Genomic DNA, 15,538 nt, shown 5'->3' with positions numbered 1-15,538 from the left:
ACTAATACTTACAATCAAGTTTTAAATTTGTGGAAAAACTAAAATCATACTGTATAAAAGTTAAAGTTGTGAAGTTTATGATCAATTGTTCAAATATTTAATTAACATTTCACCGAGCTAAATTATCTTATATTTTGGGGATAGTGGAAAAATAGCAAAACAATAAAAATGTCACATTATATAATTATAGTAAAACTTACGTACATCTCATATTCTATTAACACATAGCCTGATTGTGAGTACTTTCTTACTTTGATTCTATATAGATTGCTTTCAGGAAGCAAATTTTAACAAGTTTGCTTCACATGCTAGTTCTGCAACCGAAACGTCGGGATTGCATTGAGATGATTGGCACTAAGATCAACGGCAACGTGTTGTCGGGATGCTTCCTTGAGGGATTCAACAAAAAGAGCAAGCTCTTCCCTTCTCATAGATCGGAAAGAATTGATCTTAAGGGTGCTGAGCAGCTCCAAGGTGAATAGCTTGCGCATGTTCCGCCAATACGGACTGTAAGCCCCAAATCCCAGATTCCTCTGACCCCATGCGAGATACTTAAAACCCTGCTGAGGTGGTCTGCTGGCGAAAACCAGGTCATGCGTCTTGAGGAAAAGCTCAGCTGCCTCAGGAGATGAAACGACGATGATTGGAGCGAACCCAAATCGCATGTACATAATGGGGCCGTGGTCTTTGGCAATCCTTTGCAGATCGTGGTGGGGATTCTTCCCCAGCGTGTGTAGATTTCCCAGAATAGGGACCCCTTTTGGACCTGGAGGCAGCTTCTTCTTCCTCCTCGTTGCCAGCGAAGCCAAAGAACCAGCTACAATGGCCATAACCGTAAGCCAAAACCAAGTAAGTATGCGTGGAGAAATTGTATATAATGTGGAGAAGAAGAGTGAAAGTATGCGTGCAACCGGAAGAGATAGGTAACGAAAATATAGTCTACAATCAATAGTCTTATTTTCATTTCAGATTGTCAACAAAAAGTAGCCTTCTATTGAAATAAGTTTGTATCTAGCTCTAATGAATTGGACCACATACCAATTTACGATACTCTAATCATTTTTTTTATATTTTACCAATTCTGCACACGTATCGAACACTATCATGACGAATAATAATGGACTTATTGAAATGGTGATTCTTAATCCTCTACAAATGAGTGGATGATTTTATGAGGTGAATGTCTCATTTCTACATGATATTAGAGCTGGTATAGAAGCCGATGACATTACTCTTATATCAATGGACCAAAAAATGATTAATGATATGCTTTAATTATTCATCTATTCAATCAAATTATTTAAAAGCAAAATGTCAAACACTTGGATTTGTGGCGCAATGGTATGCGTAGGATGTTTAAAATATTCTAAAAATGTAAATACTCTATTTAACTTTCCAAAGTAAAGCTAGATGTTTCGCATTATGATAAGTTGATAACAATTTGCCATTTTTGTTGTTTTTGGCCCATTTTTAGTACGAGTACCTTTTCTTAATCGCAAGGATGAATTAATTAAGGATTGGAAAAAAATACTAGCCTTGTCGATAGTCACTCTGATATGCGGAAAAAAAAATTCAAAAGAAGACGACCTCAAACGGTGTCGTTTTGAAATTTTGTGAAATTTGAGTCGTGAGTATAATTTTGTGTATACCCGCGATGAAATGAGGCAAAAACACAATAATAAAAAACACAGTAATAAAAAACATATTTTATGCTATTTTAAGTAAAATATCCTGAGGATAGAAGAGTTATACAGATATCTAGACATATACAAGAATTATTTACATAAAAAAAATCAAATTAACAACGGCACAATTTTTTATTTTTTTGAAGAGGATGAACAATGGTTACCATCTATCCTATGGTGACTCAAACTTCTGACCTATAGGTTTGAAGTAAAGCGTCTTACTAACTGAACTGCACTTCGTTGTCTTAACAACGTCACAGTTGATAATACTTAGGATTGTATTTAAAATTAATGGATCCACAAATTTTGGGGTGAAATCCTCTGCTGTGCATTTCAGCACAGCAGCCTCTGCTGCTCCATGCAAACTATTAAAATAACACATTTTTATTTAATTTATTTTATTTAATTTATTTAATTATTTTATTCTTTTGTGTGGAGCAGCGCAGAGGATCCCCATCCACAAATTTGGCAGTACCTATTGCCTAAATATAGAAGGCTATTAGCACTAAATGTTGCCAATAGCTCATTTTGTTATTACGCTTGACAAAATGCATTTGAGATTAAAAAAAAATACTACTATGCATCCATTATTTGTAAATACAAATAATTGCAGTAATTAATAACGAGTTCCAAATTCAACGCATACATAAATGCAAAAATGGGAGGAAATGGCATTATAAATAGAATGAAACACAAGAAATCAAAATAGAGATTAGAAGAAGAATGGGTTACAGTGAATCCCCTGCCTTGATTGTGGCGGCTCTCCTCCTCTTGACTCCTCTCGCCTTGGGCCAAAATGACTTGAGCGGCCTCATCACTGGCAGACTCTGCTGCACATCCAACGGAAACTGCCCCCCTGGGGCGGTAGGGATCCCGGGAGTGCCGGTGCGCCTGAACTGCAGCAGTGTCTTTACACCGGTGGGGACGCTCGTCAATGGCGTCACCGGCCTCAATGGAAATATTGCCATCGGTTTCCCAATTTTACGTGCTGCGATAGGCCCTCTCGTCAACGGATCCGTACCATGTAACATTATCGTTAACCTTCCTCTTAATTCCACAATCTGCCCCACCTTAGGCGCCCTCAACGGCGCCCTTACCAGCAATGTCTCTCTCGTGAGCACCCTCGTTAACACGCTGCTTGGTCTCGTTGGGATTTTCACCGCGCCATCGTTTAGCTTGAACATTTTTAATTAAGGGGTGTTATGCTACATATCATCATAAGTAGTCTTCTCCATTTACTTAGTAATAAAATAAAATGTAACATCTAAACAAGCACTAAGCATGCTTATATATATGCATGCATATAATTATTCTAGCTTGTTTTGATGCTTCATTTTGTATCCCATTATAAACAAATCATGGAGAAGATATTTATATATGTATTAATTTTGATTTACAATGATTGCATGCAACACCGAGTAGAACTCAAAAGACCACAAATTCAACTTGAAACTGCGAAAGCATTGAAAACCATGATTCAAGAATCGAAAGACAAGTTATAAAATTTTGTACAATACCATCATGACTATAAAATTTGACTGTGTATTGTCCGATTATAAAAGATAACCAATTTACGAACTAAAAATGCATATCAATACACATGACTATATAATCACAACGATTAATGAAGATAATTTTTTATAACGTTGAGGCAAGAGTAGATCGTCGGTGCAAAGACACGGGCAAGGAGCGACTCCTACTTTAAGTGAGGAGTATATGAATTAACCGAAACTCACATGAAAGAACGGGATTCCGAGAATATACAGTTATGAGATTGCATGCATATTAGAAAAGAGCTTAACAAATTTTATAAGAGCTACTATGCCAACTAATTAAGTGTGCCTTATTTTCCACTATCGATCTCATAAGATCGTCAACGTTTAAGCATGCTCAAATTGGGGAAATTATTGTAGATGCGTGACCCCGAGAAGTAAGGAGAACACACATTCCAATGACTCGCACCCTCAGGCCACTATTAAATGTCTCATTTTTCCTTTTTCCGTTCATCCACCAATTAATGTTTCATATAACTTTTTACTCTATTTTGTAAGTGGATCATACATTTCACTAAATCATTCCAATCACATTTTATTATAAAAGTAGAGCGACCATATATTCCACTAACTTTTTTTGCTCATCTATAAAGTCAAATGATTTCTTAAAACTCGTGTCGGTCAACTATGGGGCATTTAATCATGGACGGTGGGAGTATTTTTCTGTGGGGTGTCGTGGGGTGTGTGCGAGGCTATGTTTGAAATTAATCTCACATCAAGTACCATATTGCAATGGTAAGGTTACGTAAGTATAGAAGGCATCATGCTATTATTTCCGTCTTTTAAAAAATGGAAACTTTTGAAACAACGCGCAAGTCTTATACATAATTGATAAAGTAAAAAAGAGATTGACAAAAACAGAAATAGTGTATATTTTTAAAGGATGAGGTACTATGATTTAATCTAGTGTTTAATTTGCTACTTTTGGCGTTGTCATTTAAATAAATACACCAATGCTCTATACTATTTTGCTAGGTTTAAAGTTAAAACAGTGAATAATACTCTCTCCGTGTTTTAAAAATAGAAATTCTTGAAACGGCACGAGTTTGAATTTGAAATTGGCAAAAGAGAGATGTAGAAAGAAAAAGTGTGTTAGTGGAAATTGGGTTCGAACTCATAGATTGAAAGAACTTTTCAAAAATGGAGAATTTCTATTTTTAAGTTAAGGACCAAAAAGGAAAAAATTTCTATTTTTAGGTTACTGAGAGAGTACAAATTAATCGTGCCGTCGCCAGAGAACCACGTGTAATCCGGATTCAACCTTGCTCGAGCGTCGCCATCCTAATTTAGTGCAGAGAGGGTATTTGGTTTTCCACTGTGAATATATGCAAGAGGATTTGTCCTATTTAATTTATTTAGAACTACTACTCCTATTATAGTGTTAAAACGAAATTGGAGGTGTGATGTTCACTGTGAATTTTGGTATAAAAATAGTATAGATAACTGTTAATCATATTTCTATTATTCTGTAAATAGAATGCTGTTATTAGTATTTTTTTTTTCAATTGGTTGTAACTGCAACATAATCATATATTCTGCAATTACCTTTTTATTTATCAACACATTAGTTTAAACAAACGTAATGATTTATTGATGTATTTTCTTAGGTTGTCCTTGATAATAAGAGGAGGAGATTTTTATGAATAGTAATGTATTTTTATTAAAATAATTATTTAAATATTATATAAAGAAACTATTTTTTCTGACCTTGTGGTTATGAATTTCTGGATATGCCACTAGTTAGAGGGCAATAACATTGTGAGTCTTGTGAATTGTGATCTGACACTGATGATTGGGTGACCAAGTGTTGTTGGTATTTCAAAGGACAATAAGATTATTTCCTCGGTCCCATAAAAATATGGATATCTTCCATTCTGGTCTATCCCATAAAAATAGCTTCTCATTTGTGGGCTTCGTTCTTCCCTAATAATACTATAAATACTTTTTTTCTATCTCTCTCGTCTTACCTTTACCAATGGTACATTCAGACTCGTGCCGTCCCAAATGTCTATATATTTATATACAAAGGGAGTACATTTTTCTTAACTGTTCGAATACCTAGAGCAATTTCGATTCACTTTGCTTATGTGATGAAATACATTTTTATGAGGCAAAAATATTATAAAACACATTATTATGTCTTTTTAGTTAAAATAAGTTTAAGAGAGAAAAATTATCTATCTTACCACAACAAACCCTACGAAAAGTATTGTTACTATTGTACCTTCACATTGAAAAATTAAATTAGTAAATACATATATTTAGACATAGTATTTGTACCTTCACATTGGAAAAGTATTGTTACTATTGTAACTTCACATTGGAAAATTAAATTAGTAAGTAGTACAAGAATTAGAGGGTTCAAATTTGGCAGTGCCTATTGCCTAACTATAGAAGGCTAACAGCACTAATTAATGTTGCCAATTGAATTTACTCAATTTATCACCACGTTTGACAAATTAAAATGCATTGTTGTAAAAAAAGAATGCAGTCATTAGTAAATACTAGTAGTTTAAATAATTGCAGTATTAAATAACTAAACGACTTTCAGTTTCAACGCTATGCAAATAATACTCACTCCATAATACCCTTTTTGGGCATTACTCTTCTTTTAGAATAAAGATAAATTAACAAAAATTGTAAAAAAAACAAAAAAAGCCTCTCATCATTATGCATTAAAGTTCCAGCCAACCGTTTCAGATCTAAATGTAATTCATGGCTTAACCAATCTTAAAGAGTTCAAGAAGACAATGTCAAATAGATCGTCCATTTTTTTCTTCAAAAATGTTTTGGAGACATAATGTCTAAGACATAATGAGGTCAAAGTAGTCATTTTAGATTGTTTCATATTTTTATTTAAATTAATGTTTTGTACATATACCATACTACCCTTGTGCATATAAAAACATTTATTTTTATTTTTATTTAAGAATGACTTGTTTAGGAAAGTTATGTGCATTTATATGGATGACATGATTTAAGCAAATATTCTCTCTAATCATCTCACATTAATCTCCAATCTCTCTACCTAATATCGGTAGCATCATATATTGGATTTAATTTTATACTCCACTATTTTGTTTAGGAAGAAGTCCACAATCTCACCATTTTTTTCTAGTTCCAAAATTCCACTTGATTTAATTCTACTAATATTTTTCTAGTTATCTAATATTTTTGAACTGTAAATGCTCAGAGTTACTATAACATGTGACAAAAAATAATTATTTTGTAATTATAATACTATAATCTTCAATATTGATAAACTTATTCCTTTAGTCACATTTTATTCACAATAATCTTTATAAAATAATAAAGTTTTTAGCTCACTTTAATATAACACCCAACGTATTAAAATTTGATAATACTATATTATATATTAATACTACTAATTAAGTGAGTATATGGTTTTGATTTTAAGAATTCTCTAGTTCTAATTTTTTATTTTTTTTATTTTGATTTCTTTAAATTCTTAAATGTTGGACCATTACAGTTGAACCTACACTAAATCATATGTTCTTATATCATCTATTTCATATTTTAAATATATTAAAATATTTAACTATAACATGCAATAAATTAAATTTGATACATGGTGTACGAATACTAATTGAGTTTAGTGTTTACGGTTTTAAGTTTAATTCTTTATTTTATAGAATTGTTTGTAATTTTAATTTTAATTTTTTATTTTATAGAATTATAGTTTCTTTAATTTATAATTTTTGAAAGATTATGTTTAACAGTGATCAATAAATAATCGCACACTAATAAGTCATAACTCATCTAACTAATATTTTTAAAATATGTAATTAATATTAAAATATATAATTAATATTTTTTCTTTTCTGTATGGACCACTATCTTAGCTCAAATAACTGTAGCATGCTATAAATTAAAATTTAATATAGAATATAGTATTCATTAAGTTTACAGTTCTGATTTTAAGAATTTCATAATTTTAATTTTAATTTTTTAGCCAAAATTTCAGTTTCTTAATTCTTAATTTTTGGAATGTTACGTAGAATCTCAATAAAAAAAATTATATGTATGTTCTTTAACTCATCTACATTTAATATTTAAATATATATAATTAATATTTTCTATTTTATAGCTCTTTGTTCAATTCTTTAATATTTTACTGCTATAGTTCGTATTTTCTCTATTTTTTTATAAAATATTAAAGTTTTTAACTAAATTCACTATATCATGGAACAAAGTAAAATTTTATCTATAATGTGTTAATACTAATTTAGTATGTGGTTTTGATTTTGAAATTTTCATAAGTTTGATATTAAATTTTTACGTTCCAAAATTTTCTTTTTTTAAAAAAAATATAACAATTCGATTAAAAATATAAACACATGTTCTTAACTTATATATTTAACATTTTAAAGCTACATATTTAATATTTCCTAGTACCTTTTTTTTTGCAAATATTAGAATTCCTAACTCTAAAAAAATAATACTCTGTACTATTTTATAATATTAGTAGAGTTTATGATTCTTATTACTTTTAATTCTTAATCAATTAGTTGATATGTGATATATTAAAATAATCTAAAATGAGAAAAGTAGATTCATCCAATTATTTCTGTATTAAATTAATAATTTCTTTGATTTTTAATATTTAAAACGATATATTCGAATATGAATAAAAATTAATTGTATTTTATTAACTCATCTATTTAATATTTTAAAACTATATATTTATATTAAAATATTAGACGCCCTAGCTTAATTAAATAAAAAATATTAAATTTAATTAAAGCAAAGAAAAATAACAAAAAAATTTGAAAAGATAATGAAAAAATAGTATATTATTTTATTATATAAACCAATCTGAATAAGATAAATGTTTAATATTTTACATATTTTTTCATATACTATTAAATGAATGATTTCATTGTTACTACATTGACAAAATGTTTCAGAAAATTTAACGAAAAAAATAAGTTATGAAAGAATAGCACAACGGATAAAAAAAAGGCTAAAAAATAAATTATAGAATGATTAAATAAACATCTATTTGAAAAATCATATAATGCTATTTAAGTTATCAAATTATTTTATAATTAAATATAATAATTTAGTTATGTAATGTGTTAATTAATACTGATAATCTAAATTACTGATTTTTTAATTAATTGTTTTAAAAATTTACACGACAAGAATGGTTTTGATTGAAATTTTTTTAAATTCATTACTCTAGTGGATGATTAAGTTTATCTCCAATTAACATATATGCATTTAGATAAGAATAACTTATTTGGTTAAATTTTCCTTAATTAGTATATATCTATTTAATATTATAATGTTAGGGTAAATTAGTCACAATGTAAATTATATGTATAGTAAATATATATAAGGGTATTATGTCTTGGAGACATTATGTCTCTAAATCATTACTCTTTTTTCTAAATGTTTGATACCACACTCCACCTTTTATGCATGATTGCATGTTAATTTCAACAAAAATAACTCCCAGCATTAATGTGCATTTTAATGCACAATATTCACCCCATATGTTTACAATTAAATCACAGGGAGTAAGAGAGGTGCCAATCAATTATAACAAATAATATTTGATTAAATTCACTAAGAATACGAAAAGCTACCTGTTACGGTGCAACAGTCAGCTCGTCTAAGGGAGACCAGCCCGGAGCAGCATGTGGAGGAGATGGACGTGGATACGGTGGACAAAGGCAGCAAAGAGACGACGAGGACAATCGCCAAGGACCGGTCGCGCCGTCAGAGACGTCAACCAGATCACTTTGGCGATTTTGTCAAGCATTGAAGCGGCTGACTTTTATCTATTTTTGTTAGTTTATTTCTATTTTGTGACTTTAGTTATTTGGGGATGTTAGCAGTGCTCCTATGTCGAGCAATGCCGCCATTGAAGAAAACTAAAACTCTGATCAAGAAGTAGCCAAAGAGTAGCAAGCTATCATGATTCTGCAATATTGACGTTGGAAAATATGATGAGCACCAATCTCGCTGAGATTATTTGTTACCATGTTGAGTTAATTTCTTACCATATTCCTTGTCCCTCAAATCACCAAAAATCTTCTTAGTGTTTCAAACTTCTCTAAAGATAATAAGGTCTTTTTTGAATTCCATCCTGATGTGTGCTATGTGAAGGATCAGATTTCCAAGGCAACCCTCCTCAAGGGCATACTTGATCAAGGGTTATACAAATTCACTCTTCACAAGTCCTCGAGTTCTCCTTCAAATTTCAATCAAAGCAGCTTCTTTCCTTCAGCATACTCCGTGTCTCTGCACACTCCAACTCCAGCTTTTTCTAAAGTGCCTGTTGGCAACACTACTTCTGTTAGCATAGACCTTTGGCATAAGAGATTAGGCCATTGTGCTTTTCCTACCGTAGAAAAGATCTTACACAGTTGTAATGTTCCTTTTACTTCAATAAAAAAGAGCATATTGTGTCATCCTTGTTGTGTTGCTAAAAGTCACCGACTTCCTTATTCTCCATCCTCTTCTTCTTGTACTAAACCTCTCATGCTCATTCACAGTGATTTGTGGGGACCTGCTCCCATCGCTTCCCGTAATGGCTTTTTATATTATGTTAGTTTTGTGGATCAATATAGTCGATTCACTTGGATCTATTTTTTAAAAGCCAAAAGTGAAGTCCATGATGTCTTCATTAACTTCAAAAACATGGTCGAAAATCAGTTAGATCACAAAATCAAATCCTTACAAACTGATTGGGGAGGAGAGTATAGAAGTCTAACTACCTTTCTCCAAAATTCTGGTATTCACCATCGTGTATCATGTCCATATACACCCCAACAAAATGGACTTGCCGAACGTAAGCACCGTCACATTGTTGAGATGGGCTTAGCTCTTTTGGCCCAAGCTAGTCTCCCCACCAAATTCTGGGATGATGCTTTTGCAACCTCTGTTTATATAATTAATCGCTTGCCTTCCAACACCATCCAACATCTCTCTCCTTTTGAAAAGCTTTTGCACACTAAACCTTCTTATCATGATCTTAGAGTCTTTGGGTGTCTATGTTATCCACATCTCAGACCATATACTAAGCACAAACTTCAACCTCGTTCAGAGTCAGCAACTTTCCTTGGTTATAGTCTTTCCCACAAAGGATACAAAGCCCTCTTGTCCTCTGGAAAAGTTGTCATCACTTGCGACATTCTTTTTGATGAGTCTATTTTCCCTTTCCGTGAATATCCCATGAATAATCCTTCTCATGTTCCCAGTCCAATCTATGTTGATCCTCCTCCTCCTATCTATTCTACATTTCCCACTCCTTCAGACCCTCCCTCTTCTTTGGATCTTCCCCCACTCCTTTAAATCCTCCAATTCCATCAAGCTCGAGTGGTACCAGCTCTCCTTCTCAGGCTATTGAGGTGCATTCTCCTATCCCTCTCACTACCGTTCCTTCCCCTCAATCTACTCACTCTACTTCTTCTAAATCCTCATCATCATCTTCTCCTAGCCTGCCATCTCCTCCTGCTGTTTCCACTCACCATATGACGACGAGAAGTAAGGCAGGCATATCCAAGCCTCGTGCTCTCACTATTTCTTGCAGCAATGATCCATCTCTCACCATTCCGAAATCGGTCATTGTTGCACTGGCTATTAAATGTTGGAGGTTGGCAATGAATGCCGAGTATCTTGCTCTTTTGCGCAACAAGACTTGGATTCTTACTTTTCTACCTCCGGGAAAGAACTTGATAGGTTGCACATGGGTATTCCGAATTAAGAAGGATTCAAGTGGCGAGATTGCTCAACACAAAGCTCGTCTCGTCGCCCAAGGTTTTTCACAAGAAGCCGGGTTTGATTACCATGAGACTTTTAGTCCTGTGGTAAAGCCCAATACTATTCGTGTGATTCTCACTTTGGCTGTATCTTTCGGATGGTCTGTTGTTCACTTGGATGTGAACAATGCTTTTCTACACAGTGATCTACATGAAGACATTTACATGCGCCAACCTCCTGGCTTTGAAAAGGGCCCTCCTGGTATGGTTTGTAAACTGAACAAGTCTATATACGGTCTCAAGCAAGCCTCTCGGTCGTGGTTTCTTGCTGTGCAGAAAGTCCTTCTCGGGTTTGGGTTTTCTCAATCACGAGCTGATACTTCTTTGTTCTACAGAATCCGTGGCAAGGAAGTTCTCTACCTATTGATTTATGTCGATGACATGCTCATTACTGGTAATGATGCCACTGCAGTTCAGAAAGTCATCTCCGACCTCAACTCTCATTTTTCTCTCAAGAATCTTGGTGAAGTTTCACATTTTCTGGGCATTGAGGTCTCTAAAACTGCTGATGGTTTGCTTCTTAGTCAGTCTGCATATATAAAAGATATTCTTGTCAAGTCTCAAATGCAGGATGCTAAAGGTGCTGCTACCCCCATGATTTCCAGCTCTCAACTCAGTAAATCTGATGGCAGTCCTTTGGTTGATGGCAAACTCTATCGCAGCGCTGTCGGAAGCTTGCAATATGCTACCATCACACGACCAGAGATCAGCTTCGCTGTCAATAAAGTAAGCCAATATATGGCTTGTCCTCTAGATAATCATTGGAAGGCGGTGAAACGTATCTTGAGATACCTTGCAGGCACCATTGATCTTGGACTCCATATTCGGAAATCTGCCTTGGAGCTTACTGCCTTTTGTGATTCAGATTGGGCGGCTGATCTTGATGATCGACGCTCGGTTTCTAGTTACTGCGTCTATTTTGGGAAGAGTCTCATTTTTTGGTGCTCGAAGAAGCAATCTGTCGTTTCCCGCTCAAGCACCGAAGCTGAATACCGTAGTTTGGCCCAAGTAGTTTCTGAAGTAACCTGGTTGAGTTCTCTTCTACATGAACTCAGGATTAAGCTTCCTGCTCCTCCTATTGTTTGGGTTGACAATCTCAGTGCCATTTCCCTCGCATCAAATCCTGTTCTTCATGCTCGGACTAAGCATATTGAGCTTGATATTCACTTTGTTCGGGACAAAGTTGCAGCTGGTGCTGTTGATCTTCGACATGTTCCATCCATTGATCAAATTGCCGACATCTTCACAAAACCTCTATCGTTCCAATTCTTCTCCCAGCTTCGCAACAAACTTGGGGTCTGTTCTACATCCGCGATCGATTTGCGGGGGAGTGTTAGCAGTGCTCCTATGTCGAGCAATGCCGCCATTGAAGAAAACTAAAACTCTGATCAAGAAGTAGCCAAAGAGTAGCAAGCTGTCATGATTCTGCAATATTGACGTTGGAAAATATGATGAGCACCAATCTCGCTGAGATTATTTGTTACCATGTTGAGTTAATTTCTTACCATATTCCTTTTCCATTGGACGATCTTAATTGATTTTGATAGCTAGATTTTGGTCCCTTTAACCTAGCAATTCTAGCTATAAATATGGGACTTGTAATACTCCTTCATCATTGAAAATCAAAATAAAATTCAGATCATATTTTGCCTTCTTTCTCTCAATGAATGTTTACAGCTTATCTTTCAGGGGATTATTATTGTTTATTTTTAATTATTTTTGCGTCGAGCGGATTATAAGCTCCTTTCCGGGTTTTCTTCGTTGATTCTTTCCCGGATCGTAGGTCGAATCAACCCTAGGGTCCTAGTATAAATATGCGTGTATTTTATTTCACCTCTTAAGAAATAAGATATTTTTATGCAATTTACTTTCCACTGCTTCAAAACCCTCGTTCTTGCCGTGTTTGATCGTCGGGCAAACGATTCCGCGACTTCACGGAGGCATTCTACCGGAGTTAGGGAGTTTGGCCCTAACAAGTGGTGCCTTCATTGTCGAACTCATTTATCTATGGCACATCTGAATGCTACACGTACAGAACCGATGGTGGTATCTTCCACCAGCGTCATTCGCGGGCTAGAGCAGCTTCCGACGTCGACCGCACCCTTGAATGCGTCGGCGTTGGCTTGGGAACATGTACTAGCGTCAATTGCCCGAGTAGAAGTCCGTTTGGATGCGTCAGAACGCCGATCCAACACCTCGCCGCCACAATCTAGGCCTGATCCTGATCCACCTTATGCAGATTGGCACGGTAGGAGAGGAGACTCGACATTCCAGAGACCGATAATTACTACAGCAACGTCGGTCGCTTCACAACCACAATTAGGGTTCGGAGGACCCTCATCGCGTGACACACATCGTCACAGGACATCTGCCTGGGAGCACCAGGGCAGCGGCAGCAACTGGAACAGGGGCAAACAGACGACCGCGTGGGATAACCCTTGTCATCGACAGGAGATCCGCGGCGAGAGGCGATCGACAGCTTGGGACAGCCCTTGGAGTAGACAAGACACTGGGGGATTTTCCGATCCACCGCGCTACGATCAGTACCATTCAGAGAAACCGCGCTATAAGAAGATGAAACCACCACGCTTTGACGGATCAGAGACAGCGAATTGGATATCGAAGGTGCAATACTATTTTGATCATATGGGAACACCGGATGACCAAAAGTTACACTACGTGGTGATGATGTTTGAAGGACAGGCGTCAGAGTGGATTTTTAATTACAGAGACAACAATCCGTATGCCAATTGGTCTGATTTTCTAGAAGACGTTTGGCGGCGTTTCGACCCACAATGCTTTCAGAATTTTATTGGACTTATTGCGAAGCTACAGCAGACAGGTTTATTGGCTGAGTACAATTCGTCCTTCGAGACGATGCTGAATCGTGTTCGCGGGGTACCAGAGTATATTCTACTACCTATTTACATCGAGGGCCTAGCACAACCGGTGAAGAATCAGGTTAAGCATCAACATCCGGCCTCGGTGGCCGCAGCCATGGCGTTAGCCGTGGAATACGACAGCTGCATTGACAGATCACAGCCGTCGACGGGTTTTCAGAGGCGTAGTGGTGGTCGCTTTGAGCAACGCCAATCAGGCCAGCCTATGGCTTTACCAGCCCCGTCGCAGCAGGTTCCGAGGCCTCCTCAACATAAATTTTCTGAATACTCTAACTTACCGGTACTCAAGCTGTCGCCAGCGCAGAAAGCGGAGCGTTCGCGCTTGGGCCTTTGTTGGTGGTGCCCGGAGAAATGGGTTCCAGGCCACAACTGTAAGGGAAAGTTTTTGGTATATATGGGTATGGAGGAAGATTCGGAGGATGAAATTCCAGAGGAGATGGAGGATGACCCGGGGAATCAGCTGGTTACGGCAGACATCTCGCATATCTTTGCGATGGAAGGGAGGCAGAAGGAGGACAATATTGAGCTGGCAGGTATGATTGGCACGGCGGAGGTGCGCATACTGGTGGATACGGGGAGTTCACACGACTTTCTACATCCCCGCGTGGCTGAACGGTTGGCGCTTCCGCTACAGAAGGTGCGACCCTTTAGGGTCTATATGGGAAACGGCGAATCCTTATTGTGCTCTTGGGCATCGAGACAGACACAGATCGTTGTGCAAAATCATGTGTTTCTGGTGGATTTACACATTCTTCCAGTACATGGTCCGGAGGTGATTCTAGGAAGGGTGTGGCTGAAATCACTACGGCGAGTGACGAACGACTTTGACGCAGGTACATTAGAGTTTGTGCGGAATGGCGAACACATCCGACTAAAGCTGGTGCCGCCCCCCACCAGGTCAGTCTCGTTGCGACGATTTGCATCGCTGCTGGCACTTCGGGGCGAGGCGGAGCTGTTCGAACTTGTCCAATTGCCCCAACGTGACACAAATACGAGGCAGCAGCGTCGGTTAGCTTTCCAAAGGATCTGCCGGAGGAAATTCTGGCAGTGTTGAAGTTGCACGGAAAGGTGTTTGGGTTGCCTTCGGGTATGCCACCTAAGCGCCGGTTTGACCACAAGATTCATCTGCTACCGGAATCGAAGCCGGTGAACGTGCGACCGTACAGATATCCATACTTTCAGAAGACGGAAATCGAGCGACAAGTCAAGGAAATGTTGGAGACGGGCATCATTCGACCCAGTCAGAGCCCTTTCTCGTCACCTGTTTTATTGATACGGAAGAAAGACGGATCATTCATTTTTTGCATCGATTACCGGGCCTTGAACGCAGCAACGGTGCCTGATCACTTCCCCATCCCCACTACGGATGAGCTATTTGATGAATTGGGCTCAGCTAGGTTCTTCACAAAACTGGATTTGCGCTCTGGATATCACCAAATCCGGATGTGCGAGGATGATGTGTATAAGACAGCATTTCGGACTCACGACGACCATTTTGAGTTTCTAGTAATGCCATTCGGATTGACAAACGCGCCATCTACTTTCCAGGCAGCCATGAATAGCCTGTTTCGGTCGGTCCTGCGACAGTTTGTGATTGTCTTCTTCGATGA

The 15,538-nt window shown here is 36.7% G+C and overlaps 1 pseudogene; it reads right to left on the bottom strand.

Moving 5' to 3' along the window:
• Window positions 1-308: 308 nt before the first annotated feature.
• LOC148930246 (cytochrome P450 71AU50 pseudogene) lies at window positions 309-830 on the bottom strand (annotated as a pseudogene).
• Between the last annotated feature and the right edge of the window lie 14,708 nt (window positions 831-15,538).

This window comes from Salvia hispanica, chromosome 3 (assembly GCF_029641045.1).
Source record: "Salvia hispanica isolate PSC_SH4W2 chromosome 3, Shi_PSC_v1, whole genome shotgun sequence".
NCBI lineage: Eukaryota > Viridiplantae > Streptophyta > Magnoliopsida > Lamiales > Lamiaceae > Salvia > Salvia hispanica.
This window is presented reverse-complemented; position numbering and strand designations above follow the sequence as displayed.